Source organism: Drosophila miranda (genome assembly GCF_003369915.1).
Source record: "Drosophila miranda strain MSH22 chromosome Y unlocalized genomic scaffold, D.miranda_PacBio2.1 Contig_Y1_pilon, whole genome shotgun sequence".
NCBI classification, from domain to species: Eukaryota; Metazoa; Arthropoda; class Insecta; order Diptera; family Drosophilidae; genus Drosophila; species Drosophila miranda.
The window spans coordinates 46,736,265-46,755,793 of NW_022881603.1; the positions used below are offsets into that span (position 1 = coordinate 46,736,265).

At 21.4% G+C, this 19,529-nt stretch overlaps 4 pseudogenes; 3 read left to right on the plus strand and 1 right to left on the minus strand.

Moving 5' to 3' along the window:
- The first annotated feature begins 1,202 nt into the window (after window positions 1–1,202).
- On the plus strand, window positions 1,203–2,074 carry LOC117189954 (annotated as a pseudogene).
- Window positions 2,075–8,479: 6,405 nt separating this feature from the next.
- LOC117189955 lies at window positions 8,480–9,776 on the plus strand (annotated as a pseudogene).
- Window positions 9,777–13,049: 3,273 nt separating this feature from the next.
- On the minus strand, window positions 13,050–14,277 carry LOC117191711 (annotated as a pseudogene).
- Window positions 14,278–16,621: 2,344 nt separating this feature from the next.
- Window positions 16,622–17,505, plus strand: LOC117189956 (annotated as a pseudogene).
- Window positions 17,506–19,529: the final 2,024 nt, after the last annotated feature.

Consider the following 19,529-nt stretch of genomic DNA (forward strand, 5'->3'; position numbering starts at 1 on the left):
TAATAATAACAATAATAAAATAACATTTGATAAAAATAAATTTTTATGATATTATATTTATTAACACTTTCTCTAGCTAATAATATTAAAGAACAAATTCACAAACTTAACAAAATTGATCCATAAGAAAGCATATCACTCCCTAAAAAATAAGAAATTTCAGATCAATAATTTATAAAATTATTTATAATTAAAAAAATAAATCTAATAAAAAATAATAAAATTTGTACCATCCAGTACATATTATTAATAAAACAAATTGAAGATAAAAATACTAAAAAAAATACTAACTTTAACATTATATAATTCTAAAAGATTGAAAATAATCATTACCATGAGTACGAATTATAGAAACTAAAATAGATAAACCAAGAGCACCTTCACATACACTAAAAGTTAAAAATATTATTCTAAAATAAATTTCATAATTTAATAAATTTAAATAAATAAATAATATAAAAAACAATATTAAAACAATAAATTCTAAACTTAATAATATAGAAAGTAAATTTTTTCGATTAGAAACAAAACAAAATAAACCTAAAATAAATAAAATTATAGGTAATCTTCAATATAAAATTGGTCTTGTAAATCAAAAATAAAATATATTTTTTTAAAACTTCAAGAGAAAAGAAATTTCTTTTTCATTAATCCCCAAAATTAATATTTTAAATAAACTACCTCTTTATATTATACAATTAATTCTATATTCATTAATTTTAACAACTTCAATTATTTTTTTAAATATAATTCATCCTTTAGCTATAGGATTAACTTTATTAATCCAAACAATTTTTATTTGCCTAATTTCAGGATTAATAACAAAAAGTTTTTGATATTCTTATATTTTATTTTTAATTTTTTTAGGAGGAATACTAGTATTATTTATTTATGTAACATCATTAGCATCTAATGAAATATTTAATTTATCAATTAAATTAACTTTATTTTCAACATCAATTTTATTTATTTTATTTTTTATAAGATTTTTAATTGATAAATCATCTGTTTCATTTTTTTTAATTAATAATGAAATAGAATCAGTTTTTAATTTTAATTCATATTTTTTAGAAAATTCTATATCTTTAAATAAATTATATAGTTTCCCAACAAATTTAATTACAATTTTATTAATAAATTATTTATTAATTACATTAATTGTTGTAGTAAAAATTACTAAATTATTTAAAGGTCCTCTTCGTGTAATAAATTTACTAATGAATAAACCTTTACGAACTTCCCATCCATTATTTAAAATTGCTAATAATGCATTAGTAGATTTACAAGCCCCTATTAATATTTCAAGATGATGAAATTTTGGTTCATTATTAGGATTATGCTTAATTATTCAAATTTTAACAGGGTTATTTTTAGCAATACATTATACTGCTGATGTTAATATAGCTTTTTATAGAGTAAATCATATTTGTCGAGATGTAAATTATGGATGATTATTACGAACTTTACATGCTAACGGAGCATCATTCTTTTTTATTTGTATTTATTTACATGTAGGACGAGGAATATACTACGGATCTTATTTATTTACACCTACATGATTAGTAGGAGTGATTATTCTATTTTTAGTAATAGGAACAGCTTTTATAGGATATGTTTTACCTTGAGGACAAATATCTTTTTGAGGAGCTACTGTAATTACAAATTTATTATCCGCCGTACCTTATTTAGGTATTGATTTAGTACAATGAGTATGAGGTGGATTCGCTGTTGATAATGCAACTTTAACTCGATTTTTTACTTTTCATTTTATTTTACCTTTTATCGTATTAGCAATAACAATAATTCATTTATTATTTTTACACCAAACAGGATCTAACAATCCTATTGGTTTAAATTCTAATGTTGATAAAATTCCTTTTCACCCTTATTTTACATTTAGGGATATTGTTGGTTTCATTGTAATAATCTTTTTATTAATTTCTCTTGTACTTATTAATCCTAATTTATTAGGAGACCCTGATAATTTCATTCCAGCTAATCCATTAGTTACACCAGCTCATATTCAACCTGAATGATATTTTTTATTTGCTTATGCAATTTTACGTTCAATTCCTAATAAATTAGGTGGGGTAATTGCATTAGTGTTATCAATTGCTATTTTAATAATTTTACCTTTTTCTAATCTAAGAAAATTCCGAGGAATCCAATTTGATCCTTTAAATCAAATTTTATTTTGAAATATATTAGTAACAGTAATTTTATTAACTTGAATTGGAGCCCGACCAGTTGAAGAGCCTTATGTATTATTAGGACAAATTTTAACAGTAATTTATTTTCTATATTATTTAATTAATCCTTTAGTTAGAAAATGATGAGATAATTTATTAAATTAATTAGTTAATGAGCTTGAATAAGCATATGTTTTGAAAACATAAGATAGAATTTAATTTTCTATTAACTTTACTAAATTAAATTCACTATAATAAAGAAAATAATAAAATTTTAAATCCAATAAAAAATAATAAATAATTTAAAGAAAAAGATAAAAAACATTTTCAAGCCAAATATATTAATTTATCATAACGAAATCGAGGTAAAGTTCCTCGAGCCCAAATGAAAACAAAATAAATAAAAGTAAGCTTTACATAAAATAATAAATTAAAAACATCACACCCTAAAAAAATTACACAAAATAATATTCTTATAAATAAAATTCTTGCATATTCAGCTATAAAAATTAAAGCAAACCCACCTCTTCTGTATTCTACATTAAACCCTGAAACTAATTCTGACTCACCTTCAGCAAAATCAAAAGGAGTTCGATTTGTTTCAGCTAAAGAAATAGTTAACCAAACTAAAGCTATAGGAAATAAAATAATTAAAAATCAAATATAAATTTGGTAATGAAAAAAATACATAATATTATAACTACCAATCAAAAATACAAAAGATAACAAAATCAATGCTAAACTTACTTCATAAGAAATTGTTTGAGCAACAGCTCGTAATCCACCTAATAAAGCATAATTTGAATTAGAAGACCAACCAGCAATTATTACAGTATAAGCCCCTAATCTAGTACAACATAAAAAAAATAATCCTCCTAAATTAAAAGAATATAATTTAACGAAAAAAGGTATACATATTCAAACAAATAAAGATAAAAATAATGAAAAAATAGGAGAAATATAATATCTTAAATAATTAGACAAAAGAGGATAAGTTTGTTCTTTTGTAAATAATTTAATTGCATCACAAAAAGGTTGAGGTTCCTATTAAACCTTCTTTATTTGGACCTTTACGAATTTGAATATATCCTAATACTTTACGTTCTAATAAAGTTAAAAAAGCGACACTCACTAATACACAAATAATTAATAATAAACTTCCAATTAATGATAAAATAAATTCTATATAAAACAAGTACTATTTGTAATAAAAATTACATAAATAAATTCTAAATTTATTGCACTAATCTGCCAAAATAGCTTTATTTATATTAATAATATTCTTTTTTAAAATATAATTATTCTAATATTTGGTCCTTTCGTACTAAAGTATTATAATTTTTTAAAGATAGAAACCAACCTGGCTTACACCGGTTTAAACTCAGATCATGTAAGAATTTAAAAGTCGAACAGACTTAAAATTTGAACGGCTACACCCAAAATTATATCTTAATCCAACATCGAGGTCGCAATCTTTTTTATCGATATGAACTCTCCAAAAAAATTACGCTGTTATCCCTAAAGTAACTTAATTTTTTAATCATTATTAGTGGATCAATTATTCATAAATTAATGTTTTTAAAAATTAAAAGTTTTTTAAATTTTAATATCACCCCAATAAAATATTTTTATTTATTAAAATAAAATTAATCTTTACAATTAAAATAAAAAAAATATAAAGATTTATAGGGTCTTCTCGTCTTTTAAATTTATTTTAGCTTTTTGACTAAAAAATAAAATTCTATAAAAAATTTAAATGAAACAGTTAATATTTCGTCCAACCATTCATTCCAGCCTTCAATTAAAAGACTAATGATTATGCTACCTTTGCACAGTCAGAACACTGCGGCCATTTAAAATTTCAGTGGGCAGGTTAGACTTTAAATTTAATTCAAAAAGACATGTTTTTGTTAAACAGGCGAACATTATTTTTGCCGAATTCTTTATTTAAACTTTTCATTAAAATTTATCTAAACATAAAAATATACTAATTCTATCATTATTTCTTAACTTTAAAAATTAAAATTAATATTCTAATAAATAATTAAAATATAATAAATAATTTAATTTATAAAATAAATTATAACACATTTTTTAATAATTGCTACTTCTAAGCATATATTTATTAAATTTATTTATTATTTTTAAAAATTTATTTTATAGCTTATCCCATAAAATATTAAAATTATAAATTATTAATTTAAATAAAATTAATAAATTTATAATTTCTGAATTAAATTCATTTCTTAGAAAACTAGATACCTTTAAAAACGAATAACATTTCATTTCTAATATAATATTATAAATAATTTTATTACATTAACTTATATATTATATTAACTCTTTTAAAATCGAGAAAAATATATTAATACTTTTTATTTAATAAACACTGATACACAAGGTACAATAAATTAAATTTTCTTTTTAAATAAAAATTTTTCAAATTATTTCAATTTTCTTTTACAATACTATTAAACTATTATTAAAATTATTTTTTCTTTAAACAATACTAAAACTTTAAATTTTACAGTTATTTCTAATATTTAAATTTTAAACAAAAAAAATTAATAAATAAAAACTAATCAATCTATATTGATTTGCACAAAAATCTTTTCAATGTAAATGAAATGCTTTACTTAATAAGCTTTAAATTGTCATTCTAGATACACTTTCCAGTACATCTACTATGTTACGACTTATCTTACCTTAATAATAAGAGCGACGGGCGATGTGTACATATTTTAGAGCTAAAATCAAATTATTTATCTTTATAATTTTACTACCAAATCCACCTTCAAAAACTTTTTCATAATTTTATCCGTATAAATAATTTTATTGTAACCCATTATTACTTAAATATAAGCTACACCTTGATCTGATATAAATTTTTATTAAAATTATTGAATATTATTATTCTTATAAAATATTCTGATAACGACGGTATATAAACTGATTACAAATTTAAGTAAGGTCCATCGTGGATTATCGATTACAAAACAGGTTCCTCTGGATAGACTAAAATACCGCCAAATTTTTTAAGTTTCAAGAAAATAACTATTACTACTTTAATATTTATATTTACATTTTAAATAATAGGGTATCTAATCCTAGTTTTTTTTTTAAATTTTTTAGCTTCAATTATTTTTTATAAAAATATTTTGAATATAAAATTTCACTTAATAAATTCAATTTTCTTTTAATTTATAAATTTAACTAATACTAAAAAAATTTATTTGTATTATTAGTGTAACCGCGACTGCTGGCACCAATTTGGTCAATACTCTTTAATATTGCTATTTCTAAATTTCTTTAATTAATAATACTAATTACTGCGAATAAATAAATTATAAATATTTTTAAAATAAATATAAATTCATACAAAAATTTACATATAAAAGAAAATAATAATAAATTTTTAAGCCAAAATAAAACTTTAAAATTATAATAAAAATTGTTAATAAAATTCACTAGTAAAATTTTATTTATAAAAATAATCAAATTTAATAAATAAAATTTTATAAATAAATTTTTATAAAAATAATTTTTATTAATTACTAAATCTGATAAAATCCCTGCAATAAAATAATAATTACAATTAATAAATTAATGATTTTAAATTTTAATTACTAGTAAATAAATTAATTATCTGATAATTTTATTCCCCCGAATAAAAAATTTCTTATTAAATAAAAATTCTTGTAAAAAAAAATCATAAAAATTTAATTATTTATTTATTATACTTATTATAAATTTTAATATATATAATAATAAAAAAAAAATTTCAAAATAAATAATATTTTAATAATAAAAATTAAATTTATTTATAAAATTTTATAAAAATATTTAAAATTAATTAAAAAATACAATGATATATTATAAATAAATTTATAAAATTATTAAAAATTTAATAAAAATATAATTATTTTACAATAATAATAATAAAATTATTAACATTAATTAAATAATTTTTATAAATTAAAAAAAAAATTAATAATAAAATTATTGATATTAATTAAATATTTTTATAAATTAAAAGAAAATTCATTAATAATAAGATTTCTCCTATTTTTTTTTTTTTTTTTTAAATTTACAATTTATATAATATTATTTATTATATAAATTTACAATTTATAAAATATTATTTATTAAATACATTTATATTTTATTAATATTTCATGAATTTTATTTTTATAATATTATTAAAAATTTTTTATATACTAGTTCTAGATTAATAGATAATATATATATATATAAATGTTTAATATATTATTATATAGTTAACAATTTAAATAAAAAATTTCGCAATCCAAAAATTACTACATAAAATGTAAATAAGATAATTGTTAATAATTTATCTAACATTTCTTTTATTTATATATATATATATATGTTTATTAAATTATTATATATTTATATATTTATATATAGTTGATGATTTATATAACATATATATATAAATAGAAAAAAAAATTATTTAATTATTTTTTTTTATTTAAAAATTTTTATACTAAAATGTATTATTAATTAAAAAACTAATTATTTTTTAGTTTTGTAATTTACAAAAAAAAAATAGTAGAATAAAAAAAAAAAAAAAAAAAAAGGAGAAATCTTATTATTAATGAATTGCCTGATGAAAAGGGTCACCTTGATAGGGTGGATTATGTAGTATACTGCATTCATTGACAGGTTTTATTGTTTTTTTTTATAAAGACTTTATATTTAATAGAATTAAACTATTTCTAAAAGTATCAAAAACTTTTGTGCATCATACACCAAAATATATATATATATATATTTATATTAATTTTAAAAAGATAAGCTAATTAAGCTACTGGGTTCATACCCCATTTATAAAGGTTATAATCATTTTTTTTTTAATTTTTAATAATTCTTCAAAAATTTTATTTTTAACAATTATAATTATCGGAACAATAATTACAGTTACATCTAATTCTTGGTTAGGAGCTTGAATAGGACTTGAAATTAATTTGTTATCTTTTATCCCCCTGCTAAGAGATAATAATAATTTAACTTCAACTGAAGCATCTTTAAAATATTTTTTAACCCAAGCATTAGCTTCAACTGTTTTATTATTTTCATCAATTATTTTAATATTAAAAAATAATATGAATATTGAAATTAATGAATCATTTACTTCAATAATTATTATATCTACTCTTCTATTAAAAATAGGAGCTGCGCCTTTTCATTTCTGATTTCCCAATATAATGGAAGGTTTAACTTGAATAAATGCATTAATATTAATAACTTGACAAAAAATTGCCCCACTAATATTAATTTCTTATTTAGATATTAAAAATGTATTGCTTATTAGAGTAATTTTGTCAGTAATTGTGGGAGCAATTGGTGGATTAAACCAAACATCTTTACGTAAATTAATAGCATTTTCTTCAATTAATCATTTAGGATGAATATTAATAAGTTTAATAATTAGAGAATCTATATGATTAATTTACTTCACATTTTATTCTTTTTTATCATTTATTTTAACTTTTATATTTAATATTTAATAAATAGAAAAGTTTTAAAATTTACTTTATTTATGAATTTTCTATCTTTAGGTGGATTACCTCCATTTTTAGGATTTTTACCTAAATGACTAGTAATTCAAGAATTAACATTTTGTAATCAATATTTTATATTAACAATTATAATAATATCAACATTAATTACACTATTTTTTTATTTACGAATTTGTTATTCAGCATTCATGCTAAATTATTATGAAAATAATTGAACAATTAATACTCAATTTAATAATATAAACACAAATTTATATTTAATTTGTACTTTTTTTTCAATTTTTGGATTATTTTTAATTTCTTTATTCTTTTTTATACTTTAAGGCTTTAAGTTAAATAAACTAATAGCCTTCAAAGCTATAAATAGGGGTAATCCTTTAAGCCTTAGCAAATTTTTACTCCTTCAAAATTGCAGTTTGATGACATTATTGACTATAAGACTTTGATTAAGAAGAATAACTCTTATAAATAAATTTACAATCTATCGCCTAAATTTCAGCCACTTAATCGCGACAATGATTATTTTCTACAAATCATAAAGATATTGGAACATTATATTTTATTTTTCGAGCATGAGCCGGTATAGTAGGAACATCTTTAAGAATTTTAATTCGAGCTGAATTGGGACATCCAGGAGCTTTAATTGGAGATGATCAAATTTATAACGTAATTGTTACAGCTCATGCATTTATTATGATTTTTTTTATAGTAATACCTATTATAATTGGTGGATTTGGAAATTGACTAGTTCCTTTAATACTAGGAGCTCCTGATATAGCTTTTCCACGAATAAATAATATAAGATTCTGACTACTACCACCTGCCCTTTCTCTTTTATTAGTAAGAAGAATAGTTGAAAATGGAGCTGGTACTGGATGAACAGTTTACCCTCCCCTATCATCAGGAATTGCACATGGAAGTGCATCTGTTGATTTGGCAATTTTTGCTCTTCATTTAGCCGGGATTTCTTCTATTTTAGGAGCAGTAAATTTTATTACAACTGTAATTAATATACGATCTTCAGGAATTACTCTTGATCGTATACCATTATTTGTATGATCAGTTGTAATTACAGCTTTATTATTATTATTATCTTTACCAGTTTTAGCAGGAGCAATTACTATATTATTAACTGATCGAAACTTAAATACTTCTTTTTTTGACCCTGCTGGTGGTGGAGATCCAATTTTATACCAACACTTATTTTGATTTTTTTTCACCCAGAAGCTTATATTTTAATTTTACCTGGATTCGGAATAGTTTCTCATATTATTAGTCAAGAATCAGGTAAAAAGGAAACTTTTGGATCTTTAGGAATAATTTATGCTATATTAGCTATTGGATTATTAGGATTTATTGTATGAGCTCATCACATATTTACAGTAGGGATAGATGTTGATACACGAGCTTATTTTACATCTGCAACTATAATTATTGCTGTACCGACAGGAATTAAAATTTTTAGTTGATTAGCAACTCTTCATGGAGCTCAACTTTCTTATTCTCCAGCTATTTTATGAGCATTAGGATTTGTATTTTTATTTACTGTTGGTGGATTAACAGGAGTAGTTTTAGCTAATTCATCTGTAGATATTATTTTACATGATACATATTATGTGGTAGCTCACTTTCACTATGTTTTATCAATAGGAGCTGTATTTACAATTATAGCAGGATTTATTCATTGATTCCCATTATTTACTGGTTTAACAATAAATAATAAATTATTAAAAAGTCAATTTGTTATTATATTTATTGGAGTAAATTTAACTTTCTTTCCTCAACATTTTTTAGGATTAGCAGGAATACCTCGACGATATTCAGATTATCCAGATGCTTATACAACTTGAAATGTAGTATCTACAATTGGTTCTTTAATTTCACTTTTAGGAATTTTATTCTTTTTTTATATTATTTGAGAAAGTTTAGTATCACAACGACAAGTAATTTACCCAATTCAATTATGTTCATCTATTGAATGATATCAAAATACTCCACCCGCTGAACATAGCTATTCTGAATTACCTCTTTTAACTAATTAATTTCTAATATGGCAGATTAGTGCAATGGATTTAAGCTCCATATATAAAGTATTTTACTTTTATTAGAAAATTAATGTCTACAATTAATTTTTTTCACGACCACGCATTATTAATTTTAGTAATAATTACGGTATTAGTTGGATATTTAATATTTATATTATTTTTTAATAGCTATGTAAATCGATTTCTTTTACATGGATAATTAATTGAAATAATTTGAACAATTTTACCAGCAATTATTCTTTTATTTATTGCTATGCCTTCTTTTCGATTATTATATTTACTAGATGAAATTAATGAACCTTCAATTACACTAAAAAGAATTGGACATCAATGATATTGAAGTTATGAATATTCAGATTTTAATAATGTAGAATTTGATTCTTATATAATTCCAACAAATGAATTATCAAATGATGGATTTCGACTACTAGATGTAGATAATCGAATTGTTTTACCTATAAATTCTCAAATTCGAATTTTAGTAACAGCCGCTGATGTTATTCATTCATGAACAGTTCCAGCTTTAGGAGTTAAGGTAGATGGAACACCTGGACGATTAAATCAAACTAATTTTTTTATTAACCGACCTGGTTTATTTTACGGACAATGTTCAGAAATTTGTGGAGCTAATCATAGTTTTATACCTATTGTAATTGAAAGTGTTCCAGTAAATTATTTTATTAAATGAATTTCTAATAGAGTAAATTCTTCATTAGATGACTGAAAGCAAGTACTGGTCTCTTAAACCATTTTATAGTAAATTAGCAATTACTTCTAATGATATTATTATTATTAATGAATTTTCTTTTAATTTATAACAAATTAGTTAAATCATAACATTAGTATGTCAAACTAAAATTATTAAATTTTTAATATTTTTTGATTCCACAAATAGCACCAATTAGATGATTACTTTTATTTATTGTATTTTCTATTACATTTATTTTATTTTGTTCAATTAATTATTATTCATTTATACCTTCTTCACCTAAATCTAATGAATTAAAAAATATTAATTTAAATTCAATAAATTGAAAATGATAACAAATTTATTTTCTGTCTTCGAGCCATCAGCAATTTTTGGATTATCATTAAATTGATTAAGAACATTTTTAGGACTTTTAATAATTCCCTCAATTTACTGATTAATACCATCTCGATTTAATATTTTTTGAAATTCAATTTTACAAACTTTACATAAAGAATTTAAAACATTATTAGGACCTTCAGGTCATAATGGTTCAACATTTATTTTTATTTCATTATTTTCTCTAATTTTATTTAATAATTTTATAGGTTTATTTCCATATATTTTTACAAGAACAAGTCACTTAACTTTAACACTTTCTTTAGCTTTACCTTTATGATTATGTTTTATACTTTACGGTTGAATTAATCATACACAACATATATTTGCCCATTTAGTACCTCAAGGAACACCAGCTATTTTAATACCATTTATAGTATGTATTGAAACTATCAGAAATGTAATTCGACCTGGAACTTTAGCTGTTCGATTAACAGATAATATAATTGCAGGACACTTATTATTAACTTTATTAGGAAATACTGGTCCTTCTATGTCGTATTTTTTAGTAACATTTCTATTAATTGCTCAAATTGCTTTATTAGTTCTTGAATCAGCTGTTGCTATAATTCAATCTTATGTATTTGCTGTATTAAGTACTTTATACTCTAGAGAAGTAAATTAATTGATAATGTCTACACATTCAAATCACCCATTTCATTTAGTTGATTATAGCCCATGACCTTTAACAGGAGCAATTGGTGCTATAACTACTGTTTCAGGAATAGTAAAATGATTTCATCAATATGATATTTCTTTATTTTTTTTAGGAAATGTAATTACTATTTTAACCGTTTATCAATGATGACGAGATGTATCACGAGAAGGAACATATCAAGGATTACATACTTACGCCGTAACTATTGGATTACGATGAGGAATAATTTTATTTATTTTGTCAGAAGTATTATTTTTTGTAAGATTTTTTTGAGCTTTTTTCCATAGAAGTCTATCTCCAGATATTGAAATTGGAGCTTCATGACCTCCTATAGGAATTATTTCTTTTAATCCATTTCAAATTCCTTTATTAAATACAGCAATTTTATTAGCATCAGGAATTACAGTAACTTGAGCTCATCATAGTTTAATAGAAAGAAACCATTCACAAACAACTCAAGGATTATTTTTTACTGTATTATTAGGTATTTATTTTACTATTTTACAAGCATATGAATATATTGAAGCCCCTTTCACAATTGCAGATTCAGTTTATGGATCTACATTTTATATAGCAACAGGATTCCATGGAGTTCACGTTTTAATTGGAACAACTTTTTTACTTGTATGTTTATTGCGTCATTTAAATAATCATTTTTCAAAAAATCACATTTTGGATTTGAAGCAGCAGCTTGATATTGACATTTTGTTGATGTAGTTTGATTATTTTTATATATCACAATTTACTGATGAGGAGGTTAATTAAATATTAATATCTATATAATATAAAAGTATATTTGACTTCCAATCATAAAGTCTGTTAATAACAGTGTAGATAATTTTTTCAATTATTTTAATTGCTTCATTAATTTTAACAATTGTTACTATTGTAATATTTTTAGATTCAATTTTATCAAAAAAAGCTTTAATTGATCGAGAAAAAAGATCACCGTTTGAATGTGGATTTGACCCTAAATCATCTTCACGACTACCCTTTTCTCTTCGATTTTTTTTAATTACTATTATTTTTTTAATTTTTGATGTAGAAATTGCTTTAATTTTACCTATAATTATTATTTTAAAATTTTCAAATATTTTCATCTGAACTTTTACTTCAATTATTTTTATTTTAATTTTATTAATTGGACTTTATCATGAATGAAATCAAGGTATATTAAACTGATCAAATTAATTAGGGTTGTAGTTAATTATAACATTTGATTTGCATTCAAAAAGTATTGATATTCAATCTACCTTAGAATATGAAGCGATTTATTGCAATTAGTTTCGACCTAATCTTAGGTAATCTTACCCTTATTCTTTAATTGAAGCCAAAAAGAGGCTTATCACTGTTAATGATACAATTGAGAATTAACTCCAATTAAGGAAGTATGGTGATCAAGTAAAAGCCGCTAACTTTTTTCTTTTAATGGTTAAATTCCATTTATACTTCTGTTTATATAGTTTAATAAAAACATTACATTTTCATTGTAAAAATAAAATAATTTTTTTTTATAAATTACTAAAATTAATTCACTATATTCAAAGATAAATTTATCTCCATAACATCTTCAGTGTCATACTCTAAACATAAGCTATTAGAATAAATAAATAATAAAAAATTAAATAAAATTAAAATTCAAAATACAAATAATATTAAATAAATTTTTAAATTATTATTATGTATTAAAAATAAAATTTGAGAATAATTAACTAATTTTTGATACAAATGCTGACCACCAAAATACTCTGATCACCCTTGGTCAAAACTTTTTACAACAATTTGACCATAATTTAAAGGATAAAAAATTATTCCATAAGTTCTAATATAAGGTATAAATCATATTGATCCTAAAAATGTTGAAAAGTTATAAAAAATAAAAGATTTATTTAAACTATATAACTTAGTTAAAGAAATTAAATAACCTAATAATCCCCCAAAAATACAAACAAATAATGTTAATAATTTTATTGATAAAGGTAAACAAATTATAAAAGGGCAAGGAAAAATTAATGAATTTAATATTCTACCCCCAATTATTCTTATAATTAATAACCCTATTATACCACGTAATATAATTCATCTTTCATCATTTAATATATTTAAACTACCACAATTTAAATCACCAGTTATTGAATAATAAACTAACCGAAAAGAATAACTAACAGTTAACCCCGTAGAAAAAAAAAATAGGAAAAATGAAAATAAATTAATATTACTAATTATGACAATTTCTAAAATTATATCTTTTGAGTAAAACCCAGCTAAAAAGGGTATTCCACATAAAGCTAAATTAGAAACATTAAAACAAGCAGAAGTCAAAGGCATATGAATTCTTAAACCTCCTATTAAACGAATATCTTGAGAATTATTTATATTATGAATAATAGCACCTGCGCATATAAAAAATAAAGCCTTAAATAATGCATGAGTTAATAAATGAAATATAGCTAATTTATAAAATCCTATAGAAAGAATTCTTATTATTAATCCTAATTGTCTAAGAGTTGATAAAGCAATAATTTTTTTCAAATCAAATTCAAAATTAGCTCCTAAACCAGCTATAAATATAGTTAAACCAGATAATAATAATAATAATTGACCTAATCAAGAAGTTCTTAATAAAATATTAAACCGAATTAAAAGATATACTCCAGCTGTAACCAAAGTAGAAGAATGAACCAACGCAGAAACAGGAGTAGGAGCAGCCATAGCAGCTGGCAATCAAGATGAAAAAGGAATCTGAGCTCTTTTAGTTATAGAAGCTAATATAACTAAAAACACAATTATTAATATTTCATAATCATTTTTTATAACTCCTAATTAAAAAATATAATTTAAACTCCCATAATTTAATATTCAAGCAATAGCTAACAATAAAGCTACATCTCCCACGCGATTTGATAATGCTGTTAATATACCAGCATTATAAGATTTTACATTTTGAAAATAAATAACTAAACAATAAGAAACTAATCCTAAACCATCTCAACCCAATAAAATTCTAATTAAATTATGACTAATAATTAACATTATTATTGATAAAACAAATATCAAAACTAATATAATAAATCGATTAATATTTTCATCTCTACTTATATATTCTTTTCTATAAAAAATAACTAAAGAAGCAATTATTAAAACAAAAGATATAAATAATAAACTTATTCAATCAAATAATAAAGTTATTACAATTCTCAAAGAATTTAATGAAACCAATTCAAATTCAATAAAATAAACTATATTATTTAATAAAAAATATAAACTTAATAAAAAACAACTTAATCTAATAGAAATTAAATTAACAAATCTAATTCTACAAATTGATAAATATTTCACGATCTAAAATGAATTATTTCATATCACTAACACCACAAATTAGTATTTTTATTAAACTATTTAAATTTATAATCATAATATACATGAATCTCTTCTTAAAATTAATAAATTTAGAGGTAATCAATGTAAAATTATTAATAAATATTCACGAATTTTCCCTCCTCTAAAAGAATACACACCAGAAAATAATTTTCCATGTTGACTAAAAGAATATAAATATAAAGTGTAAGCTGCTCTAAAAAATGATAAAAATGATAATATAATTATTGTTAATCATGATCAAGAAACAATTCTATTTAATAAAGAAATTTCTCCTAATAAATTTAATGTAGGAGGAGCTGCTATATTAGCTGAGCTTAATAAAAATCATCATAATGTTATAGCAGGTATAAAATTTAATAATCCTTTATAAATTAATAAACTTCGTCTACCTAAACGTTCATAAGATACATTAGCTAAACAAAATAATCCAGGAGAACAAAGCCCATGAGCAATTATTAATGTGTATGAACCACATAATCCTCAATAAGTTATTGTTAAAAGACCAGCTAATACAATTCCTATATGAGCAGCTGAAGAATAAGCAATTAAAGCTTTTAAATCAGTTTGTCGTAAACAAATTAATCTTACTAAAACACAACCCACTAAACTAATTCTAATCCAGATAAATCTATATTTTAAATTTATTAATTGAAGAAACGAAATAACCCGTAACAAACCATAACCTCCTAATTTTAATATAATTCCAGCCAAAATTATAGAACCTGAAACAGGAGCTTCAACGTGGGCTTTTGGCAATCATAAATGAACTAAAAACATAGGTATTTTTACTAAAAAAGCACACAATATACAAAAATATAATAAATCATAATTAAATATATAATTATTTATTAAATAAAAATTTATTGAATTTACTTCATTTATTACATAAAAAATACCAATTAATATAGGTAAAGAAACTAATAAAGTGTAAAATAATAAATAAACACCAGCCTGTAAACGTTCAGGTTGATAACCTCAACCTAAAATTAAAAATAAAGTAGGAATTAAACTTCTTTCAAAAAATAAATAAAATATAAATAAATTTATTCTTCTAAATGTTAAAACTAATAATAACAATAATAAAATAACATTTGATAAAAATAAATTTTTATAATTATTATATTTATTAACACTTTCTCTAGCTAATAATATTAAAGAACAAATTCACAAACTTAACAAAATTAATCCATAAGAAAGCATATCACTCCCTAAAAAATAAGAAATTTCAGATCAATAATTTATAAAATTATTTATAATTAAAAAAATAAATCTAATAAAAAATAATAAAATTTGTACCATCCAGTACATATTATTAATAAAACAAATTGAAGAAAAAAATACTAAAAAAAATACTAACTTTAACATTATATAATTCTAAAAGATTGAAAATAATCATTACCATGAGTACGAATTATAGAAACTAAAATAGATAAACCAAGAGCACCTTCACATACACTAAAAGTTAAAAATATTATTCTAAAATAAATTTCATAATTTAATAAATTTAAATAAATAAATAATATAAAAAACAATATTAAAACAATAAATTCTAAACTTAATAATATAGAAAGTAAATGTTTTCGATTAGAAACAAAACAAAATAAACCTAAAATAAATAAAATTATAGGTAATCTTCAATATAAAATTATAATCATAAGTTTTAATAGTTTAATAAAAACATTGGTCTTGTAAATCAAAAATAAAATATATTTTTTTAAAACTTCAAGAGAAAAGAAATTTCTTTTTCATTAATCCCCAAAATTAATATTTTAAATAAACTACCTCTTGATATTATACAATTAATTCTATATTCATTAATTTTAACAACTTCAATTATTTTTTTAAAAATAATTCATCCTTTAGCTATAGGATTAACTTTATTAATCCAAACAATTTTTATTTGCCTAATTTCAGGATTAATAACAAAAAGTTTTTGATATTCTTATATTTTATTTTTAATTTTTTTAGGAGGAATACTAGTATTATTTATTTATGTAACATCATTAGCATCTAATGAAATATTTAATTTATCAATTAAATTAACTTTATTTTCAACATCAATTTTATTTATTTTATTTTTTATAAGATTTTTAATTGATAAATCATCTGTTTCATTTTTTTAAATTAATAATGAAATAGAATCAGTTTTTAATTTTAATTCATATTTTTTAGAAAATTCTCTATCTTTAAATAAATTATATAGTTTCCCAACAAATTTAATTACAATTTTATTAATAAATTATTTATTAATTACATTAATTGTTGTAGTAAAAATTACTAAATTATTTAAAGGTCCTCTTCGTGTAATAAATTTACTAATGAATAAACCTTTACGAACTTCCCATCCATTATTTAAAATTGCTAATAATGCATTAGTAGATTTACCAGCCCCTATTAATATTTCAAGATGATGAAATTTTGGTTCATTATTAGGATTATGCTTAATTATTCAAATTTTAACAGGGTTATTTTTAGCAATACATTATACTGCTGATGTTAATATAGCTTTTTATAGAGTAAATCATATTTGTCGAGATGTAAATTATGGATGATTATTACGAACTTTACATGCTAACGGAGCATCATTCTTTTTTATTTGTATTTATTTACACGTAGGACGAGGAATATACTACGGATCTTATTTATTTACACCTACATGATTAGCAGGAGTTATTATTCTATTTTTAGTAATAGGAACAGCTTTTATAGGATATGTTTTACCTTGGGGACAAATATCTTTTTGAGGAGCTAATGTAATTACAAATTTATTATCCGCCGTACCTTATTTAGGTATTGATTTAGTACAATGAGTATGAGGTGGATTCGCTGTTGATAATGCAACTTTAACTCGATTTTTTACTTTTCATTTTATTTTACCTTTTATCGTATTAGCAATAACAATAATTCATTTATTATTTTTACACCAAACAGGATCTAACAATCCTATTGGTTTAAATTCTAATGTTGATAAAATTCCTTTTCACCCTTATTTTACATTTAGGGATATTGTTGGTTTCATTGTAATAATCTTTTTATTAATTTCTCTTGTACTTATTAATCCTAATTTATTAGGAGACCCTGATAATTTCATTCCAGCTAATCCATTAGTTACACCAGCTCATATTCAACCTGAATGATATTTTTTATTTGCTTATGCAATTTTACGTTCAATTCCTAATAAATTAGGTGGGGTAATTGCATTAGTGTTATCAATTGCTATTTTAATAATTTTACCTTTTTCTAATCTAAGAAAATTCCGAGGAATCCAATTTGATCCTTTAAATCAAATTTTATTTTGAAATATATTAGTAACAGTAATTTTATTAACTTGAATTGGAGCCCGACCAGTTGAAGAGCCTTATGTATTATTAGGACAAATTTTAACAGTAATTTATTTTCTATATTATTTAATTAATCCTTTAGTTAGAAAATGATGAGATAATTTATTAAATTAATTAGTTAATGAGCTTGAATAAGCATATGTTTTGAAAACATAAGATAGAATTTAATTTTCTATTAACTTTACTAAATTAAATTCACTATAATAAAGAAAATAATAAAATTTTAAATCCAATAAAAAATAATAAATAATTTAAAGAAAAAGATAAAAAACATTTTCAAGCCAAATATATTAATTTATCATAACGAAATCGAGGTAAAGTTCCTCGAGCCCAAATGAAAACAAAATAAATAAAAGTAAGCTTTACATAAAATAATAAATTAAAAACATCACACCCTAAAAAAATTACACAAAATAATATTCTTATAAATAAAATTCTTGCATATTCAGCTATAAAAATTAAAGCAAACCCACCTCTTCTGTATTCTACATTAAACCCTGAAACTAATTCTGACTCACCTTCAGCAAAATCAAAAGGAGTTCGATTTGTTTCAGCTAAAGAAATAGTTAACCAAACTAAAGCTATAGGAAATAAAATAATTAAAAATCAAATATAAATTTGGTAATGAAAAAAATACATAATATTATAACTACCAATCAAAAATACAAAAGATAACAAAATCAATGCTAAACTTACTTCATAAGAAATTGTTTGAGCAACAGCTCGTAATCCACCTAATAAAGCATAATTTGAATTAGAAGACCAACCAGCAATTATTACAGTATAAGCCCCTAATCTAGTACAACATAAAAAAAATAATCCTCCTAAATTAAAAGAATATAATTTAACGAAAAAAGGTATACATATTCAAACAAATAAAGATAAAAATAATGAAAAAATAGGAGAAATATAATATCTTAAATAATTAGACAAAAGAGGATAAGTTTGTTCTTTTGTAAATAATTTAATTGCATCACAAAAAGGTTGAGGTTCCTATTAAACCTACTTTATTTGGACCTTTACGAATTTGAATATATCCTAATACTTTACGTTCTAATAAAGTTAAAAAAGCGACACTCACTAATACACAAATAATTAATAATAAACTTCCAATTAATGATAAAATAAATTCTATATAAAACAAGTACTATTTGTAATAAAAATTACATAAATAAATTCTAAATTTATTGCACTAATCTGCCAAAATAGCTTTATTTATATTAATAATTTTCTTTTTTAAAATATAATTATTCTAATATTTGGTCCTTTCGTACTAAAATATTAT